This window comes from Eleutherodactylus coqui, chromosome 11 (genome assembly GCF_035609145.1).
Source record: "Eleutherodactylus coqui strain aEleCoq1 chromosome 11, aEleCoq1.hap1, whole genome shotgun sequence".
Classification (NCBI taxonomy): domain Eukaryota; kingdom Metazoa; phylum Chordata; class Amphibia; order Anura; family Eleutherodactylidae; genus Eleutherodactylus; species Eleutherodactylus coqui.
The window spans coordinates 25,679,931-25,700,482 of NC_089847.1; the positions used below are offsets into that span (position 1 = coordinate 25,679,931).

General features: G+C 45.2%; 1 protein-coding gene across 2 annotated transcripts in view; it reads left to right on the top strand.

Annotated features, from left to right (window-relative positions):
* Positions 1–20,552, top strand: part of PIEZO1 (piezo type mechanosensitive ion channel component 1 (Er blood group)) — a 192,496-nt gene that overhangs the window by 67,710 nt on the left and 104,234 nt on the right. The window lies entirely within an intron of this gene.

The window sequence follows — 20,552 nt, forward strand, 5'->3', positions numbered from 1 at the left end:
CTGTGTCCTTTTGGGGGTTCTGTTCTATCCTGACAGACTCAAGTCCTCTGTAAGCGTGTTGCTTAAAGGGGTTGCAGCGTCCTGTAGGGTGACCCCGGACACATGGCATACGCTGAGGAGCTGTGAGGACAAGATGCTGGCTTGTCACGCTGGCACTTACCAGGCTCCCTCCCGGAGGTACACACACAGACAAGGCCAGAGCAGAGCTGGGCCTCTTTCGGACAACCCTAGAATAGGGATGCCCAATAGATGGTTGAACAGGGATTGCGGTTGTCATAGGTGACGCCTCCGTTCCGATATGCACCGGCATTAGTCTCGGCAGAGAATAAATGAGCTGCAGACAGTAATAGAGTACCTCAGGTCCCTGAGAATGGTTAGGGCCTGGAATAACTTTAGTGGGTAACAACTCCAACAATGCATGGCAAAAATAGGCCGTATTCCAAGTGCAGGTAGAGTTATGGATATATACGGACAGACTTGAAGATTAGTACCTCCATACAGCTATCCCAGACTTCAGGACGCCCGTGTGCATGACAATTGTGGACTCGTACCTCCACCCAGTGTTCCCAGACTTCGGGACGCTGGAGTGTAAACAATTAAAGGAACGAAAGAGTACTTCTGCATGCTTGAAAAAGACCTCATTGAGCGTCGAAACGTCGCCGCTTTAACATGTTTTTTGCTGAGAAATAAAGAAGTTGGATTGATTTAAGTTCCAGTGTGCTGATCCTACCTGCTATTGCCCTAAATGTTCCTTGTGGCTGTGCGCCTCTATGCACTATGATGGCGTTTCTCCCCTTCCACCTCTTTTGTACCGAGCTTCCTACCTTGGAGGGTGGCTAGGATGCCCGGGTAAAGCTGTCAGAGCTGTGCCACCCACTGGCGTAACTATAGAGGATGCAGGGGATGTGGTTGCACACGGGCCCAGGAACCTTAGGGGGCCCATAAGGCCTCTCCTCTCCATATAGGGAGCCCAGTACTATGAATAAAGCATTATAGTTGGGGGCCCTGTTACAGATTTCGCATTGGGGCCCAGGAGCTTCAAGGTACGCCTCTGGTGCCACCACCTGTGAGTTGCTGAACAGAGCGGAGTTGAAGTGCGTGCTCGAGCTCAGAATCCAAGATGGCGCCCACTACCTGTGCTGGTGCCGCCTCTTCCAAGTGCCGGCTGCATACTCTGGGCAGAATGGAAAGCCGGTCCTTCTACAACCGGACCTCGTTATGAGCCAGATTCAGCCTACGGCCCTTGAATTTGACACATGTGCTTTAGACCAGGGGTCCCCAACTCCAGTCCTCAGGGACCACCAACAGGTCATGTTTTCAGGATATCCTATGGTAAGAACACCTGTGGCAATGTGTGAGGCACCGACAATAATTACATCACCTGTGCAACACTGAGGAAATCCTGAAAACATGATCTGTTGGCGGTCCCTGAGGACTGGAGTTGGGGAACACTGCTTTAGACGGTTCATTGACATAATGCAATTGGTTCCTGATTTTTTTCATCGTTTCCTCTTTGGACAGTAGCAAAACACTTCCAGATATCTATTGCTTATAACAAACAAATGTGCATTGATACCATCTGTCCGTATAAGACTGCCAAAAGAGGAAACGTTCACAGATTCATTTTTATTTCTTAAAGTTGTCTACTAATAATAGAATCTTCCTCTTTTATAAGAAAGCATCAAGACAAACCAACACTTGTGTTAACCCCTTGAGTGGCACGCCCGGAAATTTTCCGGGACGAGCTCCACTGCTCATAGTGACATAGCCCGGAAGATTTCCAGGCTATGTATCACTACGGGAGCTGCAGAGCACAATACCACAAGCTGTGACAGTGTGCTCTGCCTGCACAGACCCACACAGAGCAGTTCAGGACTTTGAAAAACCAGTAGAAGATATTGCCGATGTGCCGGCAATCTCCTGGTTTGTTTACAGGTTGCCATAGAGACCATCGGCTTGTCGGAAGCAAGCAGATGGTCTCTGTGGCAGGGAGAGCTGGTTGTTAGCTGTCAGAGGACAGCTAGGTACCAGCTCTTACAGCAGAGATCAGAGAAAACCTCCGATCTCTGCTGTGTTAACCCCTTACATGCTGCAGTCTATGTGACTGCAGCATGTAAAGGGCTGTCACTGCAGCATGTAAAGGGCTGTCACCATCGGACCCCCGGAATGTGATCAGGGGTCCTGATGGGTCCCTGTGGAAGTCCCCTAAAGGGACAAAAAAAAAAAAAAATTATAAAAAAAATTATAAAAACACTTGTCTCCCTTTACTTTGTAAAAAAAAAAATCAAAAATACAATCACACATGTGGTATCCATGCGTCGTAATGACCCAGAGAAGGAAGTTAATACATTATTTAACCCCTTAATGACATGGCCCCTTTTTTTCTTTTTTCCCCATTTCTTTTTTTCCTCCCCCCTGTTTAAAAAAATCACAACCTCCTCCCGCAAAAAACAAGCCCTTATATGGCCATGTCAATGGAAAAATGAAAAAGTTATGGCTCTTGAGACGCAACTGCAAAATTAGTTGAAATTCAATGATTAGACGATTTTAAAAAACCTGCCCTGGTGGGCACGACAGGGTGGTAGGAAACCCGCCACTCAAGGGGTTAAAGGAGTTTTCCTGACTCAGACATTAATGATATATCCACAGGATAAGTGGAGGTACCATTTCTCGGACCCCTTGTCCCTTATTGTACATTAAAGGGGTTTTCCAGGTCAGATATGATTTTTTTTTTCAAGGGGCTATATATGCCCATCAGTTGACCACAAACAAAGCCTATTAAATTTTTTCAAGAGCTCATGAGCCGTCATCGGCGAAAGCAATGAAAATTCAAGGGTGGTGGGTCATGTGATGGAACCCCGAAAATGTCTGGAGTAGATAGTAGACCCACATTATGTAAAGTTTTATTGTACCAAATTCTGGTAAGTGGTAACATTCCCTCTTAAGTGGCTGGCCACGTCCAGGGGGAAAGTGAATAGAACTGCGGCTGCTCGCGTTCCGCTCTCTCCATTGACATCTCTGAGAGTTGAACAGCTGAGTAAACTTGCTACCTCTGATTCAGTCTCTGCCCTGATGCTGCCACGTCTGCCCATCTCTGCTTGCAGATTGAGGCTCATGGGACTTTCATCTCCACCAGCGATGGAGGTCTCCTCCTTGGGACTACCACTTATCACATATTCATGACCTATCCTGTGGATAAACCAAAGCAGAGAGCTGCAGGAGAAACTTCAACTTGTTGTAGTTGCCCCACTTAACGGTGATGACCTATCATGTGGCTTCTAGGACATTTATGTGATATCACAGTGTAACATCCAATGATGGGGCTGCCAATTTTTTTTTTTTTTTTTCCGTTGTCCTTTAGTATTATAAATTCAGGGAAGAGAAAAAAAATGACCTACCTATTTCCCTATTTTATTTTTCGGGTTAAGAAAGTTTGGAGCAAAATAAAAGCAAAAAAGTCACTGGTGAACATCGCTTTGGTCAAACCTCAGTTAACACGGTACTTATATTAGGGACCTGGCAGGACGGCCTTATGTCATACGAGGTCACATGCAGATCTCCATGCAGTGAGGTAGGAGTTGATTAGTAGCTGTCATCCCCCTGTGAAAGACGACTTCTCGCTACCTTTAATTTTCTACGTTCCTTTGTTTAGTCAATGTTCTTGCTTCTTTTTATACCTTCTGTTTCTCATTTGCAGTCTCTTCGCTCGTTCTATATACGTCTGTCTCCTCATTTGTGGCCGCAGATTCTCTCTGTCTTTATTACTCTCTCTTTTTATCTCTTCTATTCGCCACTCTCTCTTTTTCTCTCTTTTGTGTGTCTTTGTTTTCGTGGTTCTCAAGTGATGTTTTTTGTCTTTCTGGTTTTATCAGACACTCTTTGGATAGTCCTCCCCTGTCACTGTGCCTATTCTCTACGCTGTGCATCGCGCCCCTCTAGTCTGCTTCTCGCCCTCTCTCGCTCTCCTCCTCTTCTGTCCGCTCTGCCAAGCTGCTTCTTCATATAAACCTTTCCTTGTTTGATTTCTTCTCCGCTTTCCTCTCCCGTGTCCTGCAGCTTTCACAGTTTATCTTGAGTAAATACGACTTTCTTCTTTGCCTACATCAAGATATGACCCTGTATGATCTTTTCCCACTTCTGGGAGACGCTCTTTTACTTGGCTCTACACTTGCACTTGGCCTGCTACTATCCCACCGAGATTTAACAAGATCTTATGAATAAAGTTGACCGTTTCATCTCCTGCACAGCCATGATTTACCACATAAATTCATAGACTCAAACGAGCGGTAAAATTCATGAGCATTCCACCCAAAAATATTTAGACATGGCGCTATAGTCGGCGTCTGGGCATAAATATAGCTGCAGGTCATTTTGTTCTCATCTTTGGCCTATATTACTTCCTCCCTTAGGAGGAATGCATCATCCCGTCTGCGCTGTCATGTGGGAGAACGGAAGCGGCAACGACAGCAGTTGACTTTTAGCCTCTCGACCCTGACCGTAGCGGAGAGGGCCAACAATGCCGGCTTTCTTACTGCTGATTGGAACATCTTTGTGGTTCGCGTGTTGCTGTACGGGTTGGTATTTACAATGATTGCTTTAGTTTGGCATCAGACAAGCAAAGCAAGATTCACTCAATGGTGAAAAGTTCTGCAACTTGTATAACACTTCTCCTTTCAATCCGTCATCATTTTTAAGGTGTCTGTTGGTTGTTTTTTTTTTTTGTTTTTTTTTTCAATAGGATGAAAGCTCCTAAATCTCTAGGCAACATCTACATGTAGCGAAATTATGGATTTTAACTCAGATTCACCACAACTTATACCCACTCATGTGAAAATCCGCAGCATAGATAGACATGCCGTGGATTTACACCCCGCACCGCGGAAGGGCTTGCCAACCTAACTTTTTTTTTTTTTTAGCAACTTACCCGAAAATCAAGGGCAGCCAACCTTTTTACGGACGCACTGGAAAACCATAATTATGTTTATAGGTCAGATGCTGATATGAACTCATTGCAAGCATTTAGTGTGAGCTGTAATAGTAATAATCTGCTTAAGTACCACAGGTCTCAAAAAACTCACGGACACATTGAATATCTTTTCACGGACACTGGAAAAAGTGCCTGATTTTACGGTCTGCCCATGAATTCCTGGACGGTTGGCAGCTCTGACTGCAGATCAATTTATGCCGTGGATTTTTTTCAGCAGCATGTGGATGACATTTCTTGAAATCTCATCCAGACTGTATGATGTACAACACATGACTTAGATCAACCCTGGCAACTGCAACCATCTCGGCTACTCAGTCTTGTACAAACTTTCCTCTCGGAACTACCAGTTGAGCGTAGATCACACCACAACACAGTCCATACACCCCAAACTCTGGGGTGACCTGCCAAGTGACCTGCATGCTAACACCCACATTGTTCTGTACTGTCACACGTTTTTTTTATTTCCCCTGCATAAAGGCTTATTCATACGAATGCATTCACCCTGCATATTACAGGTGTAAAATGTAATGCCCATTGCATAAATGTGCACATAAATATGCTTACGTCTGTGTGAAGCTGGGTTATAACAGTTCTTGGGACGTTTCTATGGAGCCTTAAGCTAAATTATACAATGACTATGCTTTATATATACTCATTGTCAGATCCATACCCCCCCAGAAAAAGCTGTCGGAATGGAATGAAACTTCCTCTGTGTGATTGTAACGTTGATATAAGTAAGAGATTACAATATCAGAGCGAAAGGAGAATTTATTGTGTAGGGAGGCTCTAGTAGGCTCTTGTACTCAGATATGAAATGTGATACGGGTGGGCATGGAGGCTCTGGTATCCTGTTATACCACCACTAGCTTGGATACAAGATGTGATACGGGGGGCATGGAGGCTCTAGTACCCTGTTGTACCGCCTCTAGCTTGGATATAAGATGTGGTATGGGTGGGCATGGAGGCTCTTGTACCCTGTTAGACCACCTCTAGCTTGTATACAAGATGTGATACAGGTGGGCATGGGGGGTCTAGTACCCCGTTATACTGCTTCTAGCTTGGATACAAGATGTGATATGGGCAGGCATGGAGGCTCTAGTACCCTGTTGTTCCGCCTCTAGCTCAAATGTAGCATGTGATACGGGCTGGCATGGAAGTTCTAGTACCCTGTGGTACCACCTCTAGCTTGGATACAAGATGTGATATGAGTGGGCATCGAGACTCTAGTACCCTGTTATACCGCCTCTAGCTTAGATATAAGATATGATCCAGGTGGGCATGGAGGCTCTAGTACCCGGTTGTTCCACCTCTAGCTCAAAAACAAGATGTGATACGGGCGGGCATGTAGGCTCTAGTACCCTGTTGTACTGCCTCTAGCTTGGATACAAGATGTGATACCGCCAAACATGGACAATGTTGTGGAAACATTCCTATGACCCCCTTGTGTGTGCGGTCGGGCATTATTCTGTTGGAAAATGCTTCTTGGAAGCCGCCATGAGAGGAACACATGTGGCTGCAGGATGTCCTGAACATATTGCTGAGCTGTCATTGTCCCTCATACCACTACTAGGGTTGACCGACTGTCATATGCGATGGCCCCCCAGACCATCACACCAGCAGGGGGCAGTGTGCTGCTCCACAGCAAAGGCAGGATTGAGGCGCTCACCCCTAGTTCCACTGGTCCCAACACTTAATAGTCTGGCCAGAACGGCCCAGGTGCCGGACATTTTGTCCAATAATGCGCCCCTCTTAGACTTTGTTAACTGGGAGAAATCTCTTCTCTGTGTTGTAGAGGCGTCTCATGGTCAACAAGCTCTACACAAGCCGGAATAGAGGTCACTACACACAAGGAGCCTCCGAGAGCCTTTAGATTTAGAAGTATCAGCTGATGCCACATTAACAATATCACAGTATTCTTTACTGACTAGTAGTGGCAGCCAATATCACAGCCTCCCATTCTGCATAACATCGTCCAATACACAGCATTAGGGGGAGGTCGTTCTGTGCAGCCATTGTCACACAGCATTAGGGGGAGGTCATTCTGTGCAGCCATTGTCACACAGCATTAGGAGGAGGTCATTCTGTGCAGCCATTGTCACACAGCATTAGGGGGAGGTCATTCTGTGCAGCCATTGTCACACAGCATTAGGGGGAGGTCATTCTGTGCAGCCATTGTCACACAGCATTAGGAGGAGGTCATTCTGTGCAGCCATTGTCACACAGCATTAGGGGGAGGTCATTCTGTGCAGCCATTGTCACACATCATTAGGGGGAGGTCATTCTGTGCAGCCATTGTCACACAGCATTAGGGGGAGGTCATTCTGTGCAGCCATTGTCACACAGCATTAGGGGGAGGTCATTCTGTGCAGCCATTGTCACACAGCATTAGGAGGAGGTCATTCTGTGCAGCCATTGTCACACAGCATTAGGAGGAGGTCATTCTGTGCAGCCATTGTCACACAGCATTAGGGGGAGGTCATTCTGTGCAGCCATTGTCACACAGCATTAGGGGGAGGTCATTCTGTGCAGCCATTGTCACACAGCATTAGGGGGAGGTCATTCTGTGCAGCCATTGTCACACAGCATTAGGGGGAGGTCACTCTGTGCAGCCATTGTCACACAGCATTAGGGGGAGGTCATTCTGTGCAGCCATTGTCACACAGCATTAGGGGGAGGTCATTCTGTGCAGCCATTGTCACACAGCATTAGGGGGAGGTCACTCTGTGCAGCCATTGTCAAACAGCATTAGGGGGAGGTCATTCTGTGCAGCCATTGTCACACAGCATTAGGGGGAGGTCATTCTGTGCAGCCATTGTCACACAGCATTAGGGGGAGGTCATTCTGTGCAGCCATTGTCAAACAGCATTAGGGGGAGGTCATTCTGTGCAGCCATTGTCACACAGCATTAGGGGGAGGTCATTCTGTGCAGCCATTGTCACACAGCATTAGGAGGAGGTCATTCTGTGCAGCCATTGTCACACAGCATTAGGGGGAGGTCACTCTGTGCAGCCATTGTCACACAGCATTAGGGGGAGGTCATTCTGTGCAGCCATTGTCACACAGCATTAGGGGGAGGTCATTCTGTGCAGCCATTGTCACACAGCATTAGGGGGAGGTCATTCTGTGCAGCCATTGTCACACAGCATTAGGGGGAGGTCACTCTGTGCAGCCATTGTCACTTGTCCTCCTCGTTTTCTTGCAGTGAAGGCTCCAGGGATGCACTAATTCATGAGACGCAGGTTTTGTTTCTTACCATTTGTTTCACATGAAAATCTTCCCATAAAGAGATATTGTGCTTTCCCTCTCCTGCCATTCAAGAACTGTACTATGGGTTATCCATTAATAGTGGTGCAAGAGCTCAGAGAGTGAGTATTAGAGGACCAGAAATAAATGTGAAAAGCCTTAGTGGCCAGAAAAGTTGCATCACTATATTACTATTACATCATTATGTCCCTTCCCGTCTATATTATACAGTATATTTAGGTAAGGTCCACCTTAATTCATGTTATAGACATCACCAATTCTGCAAATGGTTGTAGGGCCAAAGAGTGCTCTACAGACCACCATAAGAATGGGTATTTAGGGACTCGGTGGGGATCCTTTGCTGATGGATCTTCATTGATGTCATCTTTAACCCCTTCATGACGCGACCCTTTTTTTCCCCCCATTTTCGTTTTTTCATCCCCCTTTTTAAAAAATTATAACTCCTTTATTTATCCATCGACGTTGCTGTATGAGAGCTTGTTTGTTGCGGGACAAGTTGTAGTTTTCAATGGTGCTATTTAAAGTACCATATAATGTACTGAAAAACTTTAAAAAAAAATTCTAAGTGGAGTAAAAGGAAAAAATAACGACATTCCGCCACAGTGCAACAAAAACGACATGATATCTTTATTCTATGGGTTGGTACGATTACTACGATACCAAATGTGTATAGTTTGTTTTTTTTACTATACTACTCTTTTTATTTTTTCAAAGACATTTATTTTTTTTCAATTAGTTTCTGCGGTCATTTTGTGCACGCAATAACTTTTTAATTTTTCTGTCGACGTATTTCAGCGAGGGCTAATTTTTTGCGGGATGTTCTGTATTTTCCATTAGTACTAATTTGGAATGCGTACAACTTTTTGATCGCTTCTTATTGCAGTTTTTTTGGTAGACAGGGTGACTGAAAAGGTGCATTTCTGGCGTTCTTTATTTATTTTTTCGGATGACGTTCACCGTGCGCGGAAAATAATGCACTACTTTGATAGATCGGACTTTTACGAATGCGGCGATACCAAATACTTATTTTTTTTTAATTACAGATATGGCAAAAGGGGGGTGATTCAAACTTTATTCCTTTTTTTTTTTAACAAATAAAAAACTTTATTGATCCTTTTTTTAACTTAACTTTTAAGTCCTCCTGGGGGACTAGAATATGCGATACTTTGATCGCTTCTGCAGTATGACGTAATGCTGTAGCATTACGTCATACTGCATTCTGACAGGCAGCCTATCAAGCCACCCCACGGGGATGGCTTGATAGGCAGTCTCTTAAGGCAGCCTTGGCCCCCGGCAGCCATGACACCTGCACGGCTCCCCCAATCTCACTGCGGGGGGAGGGGGGCATACGAGGCCCCCGAGCAACGTTCGGGGGCTTTAAATGCCGCTGTCAGAATTGACAGCGCCATTTAAAGGGTTAATAGCCGCGGCCTCTCTGCATACATACCCCGACGCTCCAGGTCGTAAATGTACGTCTTGGAGCAGGAAGGAGTTAAAGGGCTTGTCCGACCTATTCAAATATTATATCAAGTTCCCCATGTCTAAAAATGGCAAACCAATTTGTATTCTTCTCTCCCGGCTCCCCGCTCTATCCAGAGCCACCACCTCGGGTCTTCCCTATGACGTATTTATTACAGGCTGCAGCAGCCTGTGTATGGGACATCACAGGCAGCTGCAGCAAATCACAGAGCTCCGAGACCAATTACTGAGCTCTGTGATAGGCTGTAGTAACCTGTCACATCCATACAAACGCTGCTGCAGCCTGTAATTTTGCCCTCCAATGAAATCGTTTTGATTTAGTGCGGTCTAGGACTGTTTTGTTCGGGATCTTGGTGGTCCAAGGAATTCGTAGGAGTTTCCTCCAGCACCAGAGTTTGAAGGCATCAGTCTTCCTCCGGTTTGTTTTCCTCAGTCTCCGACTTTCGCAGCCATAAGTTGTGATTGGGAAGATGACTCCTCTTTATTACTTTTGTGAAAAGTTCTGTGGGAACTAATCACATGTTGTTTTACATGGACGTCCAGTCATCTGAATGGCTGCCATGTGATTTTAATGGCCAGACAAGATTTATTCAGCGAAAATCGTTGCTTACTAGGGTTGCCACAAGCCGAATCAATGGTGATATGTGATCGTTGTCCACAGTTTCCATATTTTGAAAGGTCTGCTTTCCGGCCCCTGCGGACAGGAAGCTTCATGTAGTTGCCGCAAATTAGATGGAGGTACTGACCTGTTCTGACCAGCTGACAGGAAAGGGTCATCGATTCATGCTGCTGCACCAAATTCTGACCTCCCAGCAGCGTGATGGAACAGAGATCTGGCGTCTTCTGACCAGGTTATGTTTTTCGACTGCTCTAGTTTTGCTTTTTTGCCCCTGGAGTCTCGCTTTTCTGTTCCTCTTGGACAATAATAATGCTGGAACTCGTCTACTGTTACAGCCCATCCGTGCAAAGGAATGACGAGTTGTGCGTTTGGATACATTAGTTGTAGCACTAGCGTTGTATTTCGTTGCAATTTGCTTGACTGTGCAGCGCCTGTTCATCAAAACTATTTTTGACATCCTCCTCTGACCCCTTTCAGTGACAAGTTGTTTCTGTCCACCGGATCCCCTTTCGCTGGATGTTTTCCCTAATCACACCATTCTCAGTATACTCTCCACACCACTAGATGAGAAATCCCACCAGGTTGGCAGTGAAATCCCGACCCCGGCTAGTCTAGCACCGATGACCGGGCCTCATTGGAAGTCGCTCAGTGGATTTCCCAATCTAATGTGAATTCACACTGAAACTGATCCACGGAAAACTTCTCCCTTTATTTTATGCTGCTCTCCGGGGACTCCTTTCCATAAGGGAATCGTGAAATGGTCATATCTCTAATAAATTGGTAATTCAGTGTATATGTATCAGTAACGAGGGGTCATTGGTGTTATAACGTTGGATGACCAGCGCTTTTCTTTCTTTCTCTATATTGCTGGAACTAGTCCTCTATGATTCCATAGATAAAGCAACTGACAAGCTAAACCTGAGGCGACACAACTTTTGGAAGGGAGCGAGGGAACCTCTAACACACTTTATTCTATATTGGGAAGCTATATGATAGGACTTGCATCAGCGGGGAGCCCGACATCTGCAATATTAGTTATGGCAGCTGTAAGCTCGGGCGTGCTATAGGCTAAAGCATTTATCCTCCAGCTCCTAATAAATGTATCCGATGCCCCGGCCAGGGAATACACACACATACCGCCGTCTGCTAGGAAACATGACATGCCCTTACTCCCTCCCCGCTGGGATTTTGGCTGCAGGCAAGGGAGTTATGTGTAACTTAATGAGCAGTTGGATCCGACCTCCAGGGACTTTATGTCAAGACCCCAGTCCCAGTCCTCTAAAATAAGAAAATCTGTGTGTGATGACAGTTGCCATCTTCGTTAGTTGGTGAATGACGCCGATCCGCCTTCCTGCCGACACTTGAGAAGGCGATCATGTCTCCATATCGTGGCAGTGAAAGCGGAGATAGTGAAGTATAGTTGCTCAATATCATAATTGGCATCTGTCAGTAATATTATGGGGATTTACGAAGAGCTAGTAAGGCAATGCTAAAAGCCGTAGCCACCATCCAGGCCTTAGTGGTCATTGCCAAGCAGTATTGGTGGTTACGGCGGACCCTGATACTTTTTCTCATTAGTTTTTATTCTTGCCCTCTACTGTGTTCATGTGTAGTTGTCTTGGGTTAACCACATTTGGAAGTTCACAAACCACAGATATTGCTGGTATTCTTAAAGAGAAGTCAATTGTGCTTTACTATTAAGGCCCCCTTCACATGAGCGCATGCACAGTCGTGGAATGAACAATGCTTCTTCGAGCGCGCGTTCACGTATTTTACTGTAGTTTGTGCCCGGCAAACAAAGCTGCACCGATTGAAAAAGCTAATTAGTCTAATTGCTTCCAGATGTGTTCTTTTTCTTGCACAATTACGCAATGCTTCACACATATCCAAGCGTCTTTTGCATGCATTTGCGAATTATCATTGACTTCTATGGGGACTTTTGGTGCACAAATGCTCAGGAAAATAGAGTATGCGGGGGTGTTTTGGTGTTTGGTTTGAAGCAACCGAAACGCGCAGGTATTTCGTGCATGTGAACGAACCCTTTGAAATCAATAGATTCTATGATATGCATATTTCACGTGCAAATGTTGGTGGTTTTAGCGCACACAAATGAACAGGTGATTTCCAGCTATTAAGTCTTGAGCTTAAGTAGCTGTGAAATTGCTCGCTCACGCGATCGGGAGCTGCGTGGTGCGTGTTATCCAGCTCCCATAGGAGTCTATAGAAACTCCTGCACAGCACGCACCAAAGATGGGTCAGGTCTAGAGATGAGCGAGCGTACTTGGAAAAGCACTACTCGCTCGAGTAATTTGCTTTATCCGAGTATCGCTGTGCTCGTCCCTGAAGATTCGGGTGCCGCTGCGGCTGACAGGTGAGTCGCAGTGGGGAGCAGGGGAGAGCGGGCGGGAGAGAGGGAGAGAAAGATCTCCCCTCCGTTCCTCCCCGCTCTCCCCTGCAGCTCCCCGCTCCGTGCCGGCACCCGAATCTTCAGGGACGAGCACAGCGATACTCGGATAAAGCAAATTACTCGAGCGAGTGGTGCTTTTCCGAGTACGCTCGCTCATCTCTAGTCAGGTCCTATCTTTTCTCGCACCACGGACTTTAGATGCAAGTTTTGCAATCACATGTGCTATCTTTGCGGGGGTTATATTCCTTCATCTGAATATTTCTAAAGACAGCTTTGAGCAATTATTTTGCTTTAAAAATAATTGGTATTCAAGTAGCTTCTTAACTACTTAAATGCCAATAATGTATGATAATGAAGCCTTCACTGAGCACAGGCTAATAGCCCAAGGGTCAGTGAAGGCTTAAGATCCAATGTTCTCCACGGGGGGGGGGGGGGGGGGGAGGTGAAAAGAGCCGTAAATGCGGGTGCCCCGCGCCCATTTACACGCACCGATTATCGCTAAAACGATCGCCGATGAGTGAAGTTTTAGCGATAATCATCCAGTGTAAATGGTCCTTTACAGCAGCACAAACCTGATTGAGCTGTTCTTGTACCGGGGGGGGGGGGGGGGAGTTAATCATTTCCCGGAGACCATTTTTAGCCATGGTATCTACATGTCATATTATGTAGTCATTCGTCGGCACTAAGACTTTGTTATGATTTGCTACTTTTAGAGAGATGCCCACCATGATTGGACACTTTGCCTTTCTTTGTTCTACTTTGAACTTCTTGCCGATTCTAAATTTAAAGGTGTACTCTAAAAGGTATAAAACTGCACAGCCAACAGATGATCAGTGATAAATCATTAAATTAATTCTGATTGGATCTTTATTGCAGACTTAAAAATCATTGTTCATCTGCTGCAAATTCTTTCATGTGAATGGGCATAGTAACGATTTGCTGACTTGTAAGAAGTGGCAGAAGGGTTGACTAGAGGCGGGGTAATGATGCAATAAATGATCAAAACTACCCAATTGTTACATGCTCCTTCCAATTTGTCTTACGGGCACATTCACACGGGCGTGTACACAATTGTGCCACAATGCACAAATCGTGCGCGGTTTCCTGGCCCCTTTTGTGAAGGCGGCCTCAGTGTGTTGGTCTGAGATGTACATGATACGTCTGTTGGCTGAATAAACGCTCAAAAATGCAAATTCAACCTATAGTCTTTCAGTGTTATCATGGCCGCCGACAGGGAGACGAGCCAGAAGTCATTAGTGGCTGTAGCTTACCAAAAATAGTTGCTGATTGATTAAAAGTCACCTAGTGTAAAGTCACAGTTGTTCATATTTAAACAACTTGTGAACAAACTTGCATGGAGATTCCTCTATAAACAATGTCAGCAAACAACTAATGAGCAATCAGCGCTGCGTGTAAAGCAAACACATGACTATTGTTTGAACTCTTCAACAACTTTTTTGAGCTCCCAGCTGCTCTGTGCAAAGATACCTTCAGGTTTACATTAGACAACCATCATCCGAATAGTCGCTCAAAGTAGTCATGAAAGTGAGTTGTTGGCACCAGAATTACTCTGCTTTTACAGAGCGCCATTGTTGTTCACTTGTTAATTTTCGGGGTCGCGGAGCGCACATCTCGCCGCAAAGTTATTACCGACTGGTTGAAAGACGAATGATTATCTGTTTGCACCAGATGATAATTAATCAGCCAGCGACTATTTTCAGGTGAGTTGCAATACAGCGAATATCAACTAGCGAATAAATTTGCGCTAATCACCCTGCTGGTGGCCGTGTTTACGCGGAAGAACCGTCACTTACACGTCATTATCCGGACGATAGTTGTGCTTTATGAAGCTACTCTTAGACTCAGAATTCTTTGGATATATGAGAATTGGTACCACTAAAGAAATTTCTGCTTCTTCCATAAAATGAATCTCCTTTCAATCAGCACTCAAGCCTAAAATGGTACAGGGGCCACGAAATGGCATTTAACCCTTTCAAATCTGCCGTCTAAAGACATTATGATTTAAGGCTGTACAGCTCTGATGTTAGAAGACGTCCGTCGGGGTTCTCTTACTGTATATTACCAGCCTCTCTGCTGTCGGAGCCTATCCAATGTGTCACCTCATGCAGTACTGGCTTTAGCCAGCAGATAGTGCCGTTTTATAATGGCAGAAAAAGAGTAAGCCCCCTAGGAAAACTAGGATATAAATTGGATTGGAAAGGGTTAACTATTTTCAAAGATTGCAGGTTACAGTCATTGTCCCCTGCTTGCAGCACATGCATGCTCTCCATTAAAGTCTATGGGGATACAGACAAACATGAGCGCTCAGCTGTTCCCACATCACATATTAATTATAATGGTGTGTGACTACATGAGCTCTCTTCTGTATGCAGGGAACACAGGACCCCCAGGTGGTCTTACAGATTGTCTGGTTATTGGATGATTTTTTAACTATAGCTGTGAATGTGTTAAAATAACTTACCTGTCCTCTTCCTGGCGATCCAGCTCTGAAGCTCTGCTGTCCTCCTAGTCTTTGTCTAGTAATGGATACCCCCTGACCACTGCAGCCAAGGAGAGGCAACCGCATTTAGGAGCCATTCTCCTTGCTCTGATCCAGGAAGCTGACCGCTGTGGCCTCTGATTGGCTGCAGTGGTCAGCTGGTAGCCATTGAGAGAGGACGCTAAGAACCGCTGCTTTTGTTATTTATTTTAACACATTTGCAACCATAGATAAAAAATTGTACAACTATCAGACAACTCCTTAAAGGTGCCAATACCCCATTTAATAGTTGTCAACAGGTATTTCTTCTGATGGCCTTGAATGCTCAGTTCAGCCGAGCGGAAAAAGTCACAGCCAAACGGATATGGCAGTGGCTTATCCACAGAGATTGGGTTTTAAAATTAATAAGCTTGATTGATCTTTTCCCTAACATTATAGTATATGTCGCAAAAAAGTCAGAAGGCACTCATGCATATATGAGACCCACCCAGTCCCACTGAAATTGGCGTGTTTGGATAATATTACATGCCAAATAGGACATGCTGCATTTTTTTCATGTGCGTAATAAGAACACAGGTGTGAGTGGCCCAATAGAATTCAGTGGGCTTTAAGCACAATGTATCACACTCGTGAAGAATAGATGTGTAATAAGTGGGACCCATACGCCAATGTGAGCGAACCCCTAAAGGGGTTTTCTAGGGAGAATACTATTGATGACCTATCCTCAGTTAATCGGCTGGAGTCCATCGCTTGGGCCCTCGACCGACCAGCTGATTGTGCGCCCGCTGACAGCACGCAAATACACAGGGATCGGAGCAGAAGTCTCTGCTTTCATCTCCGTGAAGTGGCCGGCACTTGTAACTGCAACTGAAATCAGCGAGAGCTGTGCCTGCAGTTACAAGCAGAGACTTCCACTCCAACCTCTGTGTAACAGCAGGCGCACAATCAGCTGATCGGTTGGGGTCATCAATAGTATTCTCCCTGGAAAACCCCTTTACCGAATCCCATCCACATCCAAGTTTCAAACCTAGATCAACCTTGACATCAGATTCACCAGCCAGACAAAGCGAGCACCAAATAGAGTATATGTGGGCCAAAGCTACAAAAGTATCACATAAAAACACTGGCAGTCCTCTTGTTCTTCTTAGAAGAATGTATCAACCCTTCGATGAACATCATAGATCAAAATCACGGGAGAGAAAAGGACCAAAACTCCAACTACGAGAGAAAGAAAGGAGAACATTAAAACAAGAACTGATTTAAATAACTTACATGGTATGTATTCAATAAGTTGTAACATGTCGAATCCGCACCCAAGGATCCATAGAGAGGACGGGCAAAGGAACTCTTTCAGGATCTGATGCCACAAGATCTGATGTGAAAATCAATATATTAAAGAATTCAATTTATGTATCAATTCTATCTTCATAACTTTTTCTAATCTATTCCCCCTCCCCCCTCCCCCGAAGTGAGGAACATTATAGAAACTCTCAAATCATTAACATTCAGAAAAGTGTTTTGTGTTATGATTATTGATTCCCTTTCTACATTGTAAGCTGGTTTCCCCCAATATAACTTCTTACGGGGGTAATGTTTCCCTTTTAGAAGCTGGAAGACTTACTATTACTCTATGAGATAGTAAATCCCTTCCTGCACCCGTATTTACTGTGGCACCATCCAGCTGTCATCACCAGCAGGTTCCCTTCACAGACATAACCCAAAGTACTGACTGGGGTTTTATGCTTTACTTAAAATACAGCTTTCTGCGGCCCTGAGGCCCAGCTCTACATTCCTGCCTCCACCAAGACTCCGCACCTCTGGCCTTTGTAAATATGCAAGCAAGAGCATCGCTCTATAGCACGCTTGTAGCAGGTCTGGCCTTTACAGTTGTGAGGTGCACATTACTGGCACATGATATCTGCAGGCTAGTGAGAAGTGAACCTTTGAAAAGTTTGGTTCTTTTGCAAAAAAGTTAGTTTCAGGCTAAATTATTTCTAACCGAACTGGAAGTTCACCAAAACTCCTAAAACTAGTGTATAACCCTGTCTAAAAGCCATAAAATACATGTATAATACTGTGAGAGTGCTGTAGAGGGCTTTTATGGCTTTTAGACCGCGTTATACAGCAGTGTTGAGTGAACCGAACTAGTAGAACCATTTTGGAAAAAACTTTGCTAAAAGCTCAGTTCGGGGTTGACTGTTTTAACAAAGTTAGACCTGAAACGGGGTTCTACTGGTTCTGTTTGCTCAACACTACTGGAGACTTCGGTTTATAGGCTTTTCTATTCTAAAATCAATCCAGCTCATGTTCATTGTCTGCACCCAGCGTCTATCATGGGAAAGGAAAGTGGAGTCCCAGCCGGGGACAGATCTGTCCTGTGATGGAAATGAATGGCACAGCATGAACCCTAGTGACTATAAATAAGGCTGGGTTCACACGGGCGTATTCCCGTCGGAAATCTCGCGGTTTGGCCGCAGCAAAAACCGCGAGATTTCCGCCGGGAGAACCGCAGCGGCTTTGAAGCGGCCCGGCCGCATGCTTTTCCGTTGCGGCCAGCGCTCCCATAGAGGAGAGCGCGGCCGCAACGTAAATAAGCAAAAAAAGGAAAGTAAACAGACATGCTCAATCTTTTGAAACCGCGGTGGCCGCAGCCGCGGTTTCAACCGGATTTACCGCAGCAGATTAGCCGTCCCGTGTGGACGAGATTTCTGAGAAACCTCGAGCGGTTTTGCCGCGGGCGGATCTGCTGCGGCAAAACCGCGGCAAATCCGCCCTGTGTGAACCCAGCCTAATGGCGTCCGCCAGGCTTCCGTCATGCCGTGCTCGATGATATGGCGCAGGGCCCCAAAGCAGTCGCGTGGTTTGCCTCTATAGTAGGTACACCCTTGCTTCCGAAGTACAGGAGCACTGTATCCATTGGGCTTCGTTAACCCAATGGTGGCCTAAAGAGTGTCCGTTTGGCCTCTGCCCACCTGGTATGTGTTGGTATGCCATGAAAAAATACCATGGACTGGCATAGCAGATTGCGGTTTCACATAATTGGGTATATCTTGTTCAAGGCAGCACAACTCAAAAGTGGATATGTGGGTGCAGTATCTTGTAGGGTAACCTCTTCCCATACAGTCCAATCCGAAGTGCAAAGAGATTGAGCAGCGCTGGAAAGAAGATGCGTCAACAATTTTATTGAATCCACAGATCAAGTAATACCACTGATGTACAGTCATTTATGAGGGTGCAACAGTCATTTATGAGGGTGCAACTGTTTAGGTAAGGTTAGCCTTCAACAGGCATATATTAGCCCAACAGGTTAAAGGGGTTGTCCAATTGTAAATTTATGATAGCTTATCCTTAGGCCATCAGTAGTTTACAACTATCCTATCCTTACCCTCTAATATCCATCAATATTAGATTGGCGGGGGGGGGGGGGGGTCTGCCACTCGTATCTCGTATGATCAGCTGTTAGCTGACCTGTTAGGTTCATGCACTGAGCTGATTTTTGCAGAAGGCAAAGAGCTCCGTTCCCACTGCAGTGGACAGGCTTGGTATTACAGGCAAAGTTTTCACTCACTTCAATGGAAACTTTGCCTGCAATACCAAGCCTGGCCACTGCAGTGGGAACGGAGTTGCCTGCTTACTGCAAAAATCTGCTCCGCGCACAATCACACTGGCCTGGCAGATCGGTGGGAATTTTGAGCCGTAGACTCCTTCTGATCTATGATTTATGGCCTATCCCTAGATAGCCCATTTATAGTTTAGAAGTGGACAATCCCTTTTTAGATACTTTTTATATTACAAGAGTTGTTATCTTTGAGATTTGAACCAGCCTTCAGAAAGTCCCAGCAACATGCGTGTTTGACAGCACTTAAAAGACAACTTCTTAGATATTAGTGGTACAATCCTAAGGCTATATTTACATGAGTCCGATATGGGTCTGCGGAAATGTGACCTGTATTGCACTCATTTATCCTGCGACTTTCATGCTTCTGCAGTGTGATTCTGCATTAAAAACCCATGATTTACATTGCAATACATCTGTATTTACACCCGCATTGAAAAAACTTGATGTTGTTCAAGGAGATTAAATGGAAAAAAAAGCATCGTAGCACAATCGCTCAAAAATAGGACATGCTGCAGTTTTTTCAATCTCACGTGATCTGTGCGAGCGAAAAATCCCACATTTAAATTAACCCATTGAAAATAATGATTATTTAAATGTACAAATTCTGTGCTTCTCGCACTCGCACAGAGCTCGCACGTCATCGCCCATGTAAATGCTAAGGGCACACACAACATATCTTTGGCCTATTGTTTTCTAGATACAGACCTATCTAGTAATAGAAGATACTTTTGTCATCCGGACATCTCGCTGGGTGATTTTGGTTTGGCAGCGGGTTCTCTGCTTTTGGCTCAGTTATCTTTTAGTATACTTTATTATTCTTCGCATATATTTTTATTGGCTTTTCATCTTTTTGACACCCAATTCACCTTCCCTTTTAGTTTATTTTTTTCCCCCATTTTTATTAGCATCTTGACTTTATTTTATTTTGTGTCATGGGTAAACCAGAAGATCTTGATTCATTTCTCGTAGAAGACTCTTGTCTTCGCTAAATATTTGTGTTTGCTTTTGGCTCGCAGAACTTTTTTGCTGAAGAAAGCAGCTTTTGTATTGTTTATCACACAGAGCCCCGTCGGTTGGCAATGCTGACTAATCGTCATGTGAGTGAAAAAATAAAATCATCCACTTATGCAATTTGCAGACCGCATCCAGTTGTGCAGATTGAGCAATGTTCATACAATTTTTTTTTTTAATCTCTTTACAAATCCCATAATTCAGCCGGACGCCGGAGCATTACTGGAAATACAAGCTGTTGATTTATTTCCACAGAGTTGATACTTTTTTGCGACTTATTGCTCTTTCACACTGTTAGGCTGGGTTCACACTCAGCGGTTTTGCCGCAGCAGATCCGCCCGCGGCCGCTAATCTCGGAATTAGCCAGCCATGTGGACGAGATTTCTCAGAAACCTCGTCCACACGGGACGGCAAATCCGCTGCGGTAAATCCGGCTGAAACCGCGGCTGCGGCCGCCACAGCCGCGGTTTCAAATGAAGCAGCATGTCCATTTACTTTTTTTTTTTTTGTTTATTTACGTCGCAGACGCGCTCTTCTCTATGGGAGTGCCGGCCGCAACGGAAAAGCATGCGGCCGAGCCGCTTCAAAGCCGCTGCGTTCTTAGCGGGGCTATCCCCTAACGGACCCGGCACATATATTACATGGACAGCCATTCATTCCTCCTGT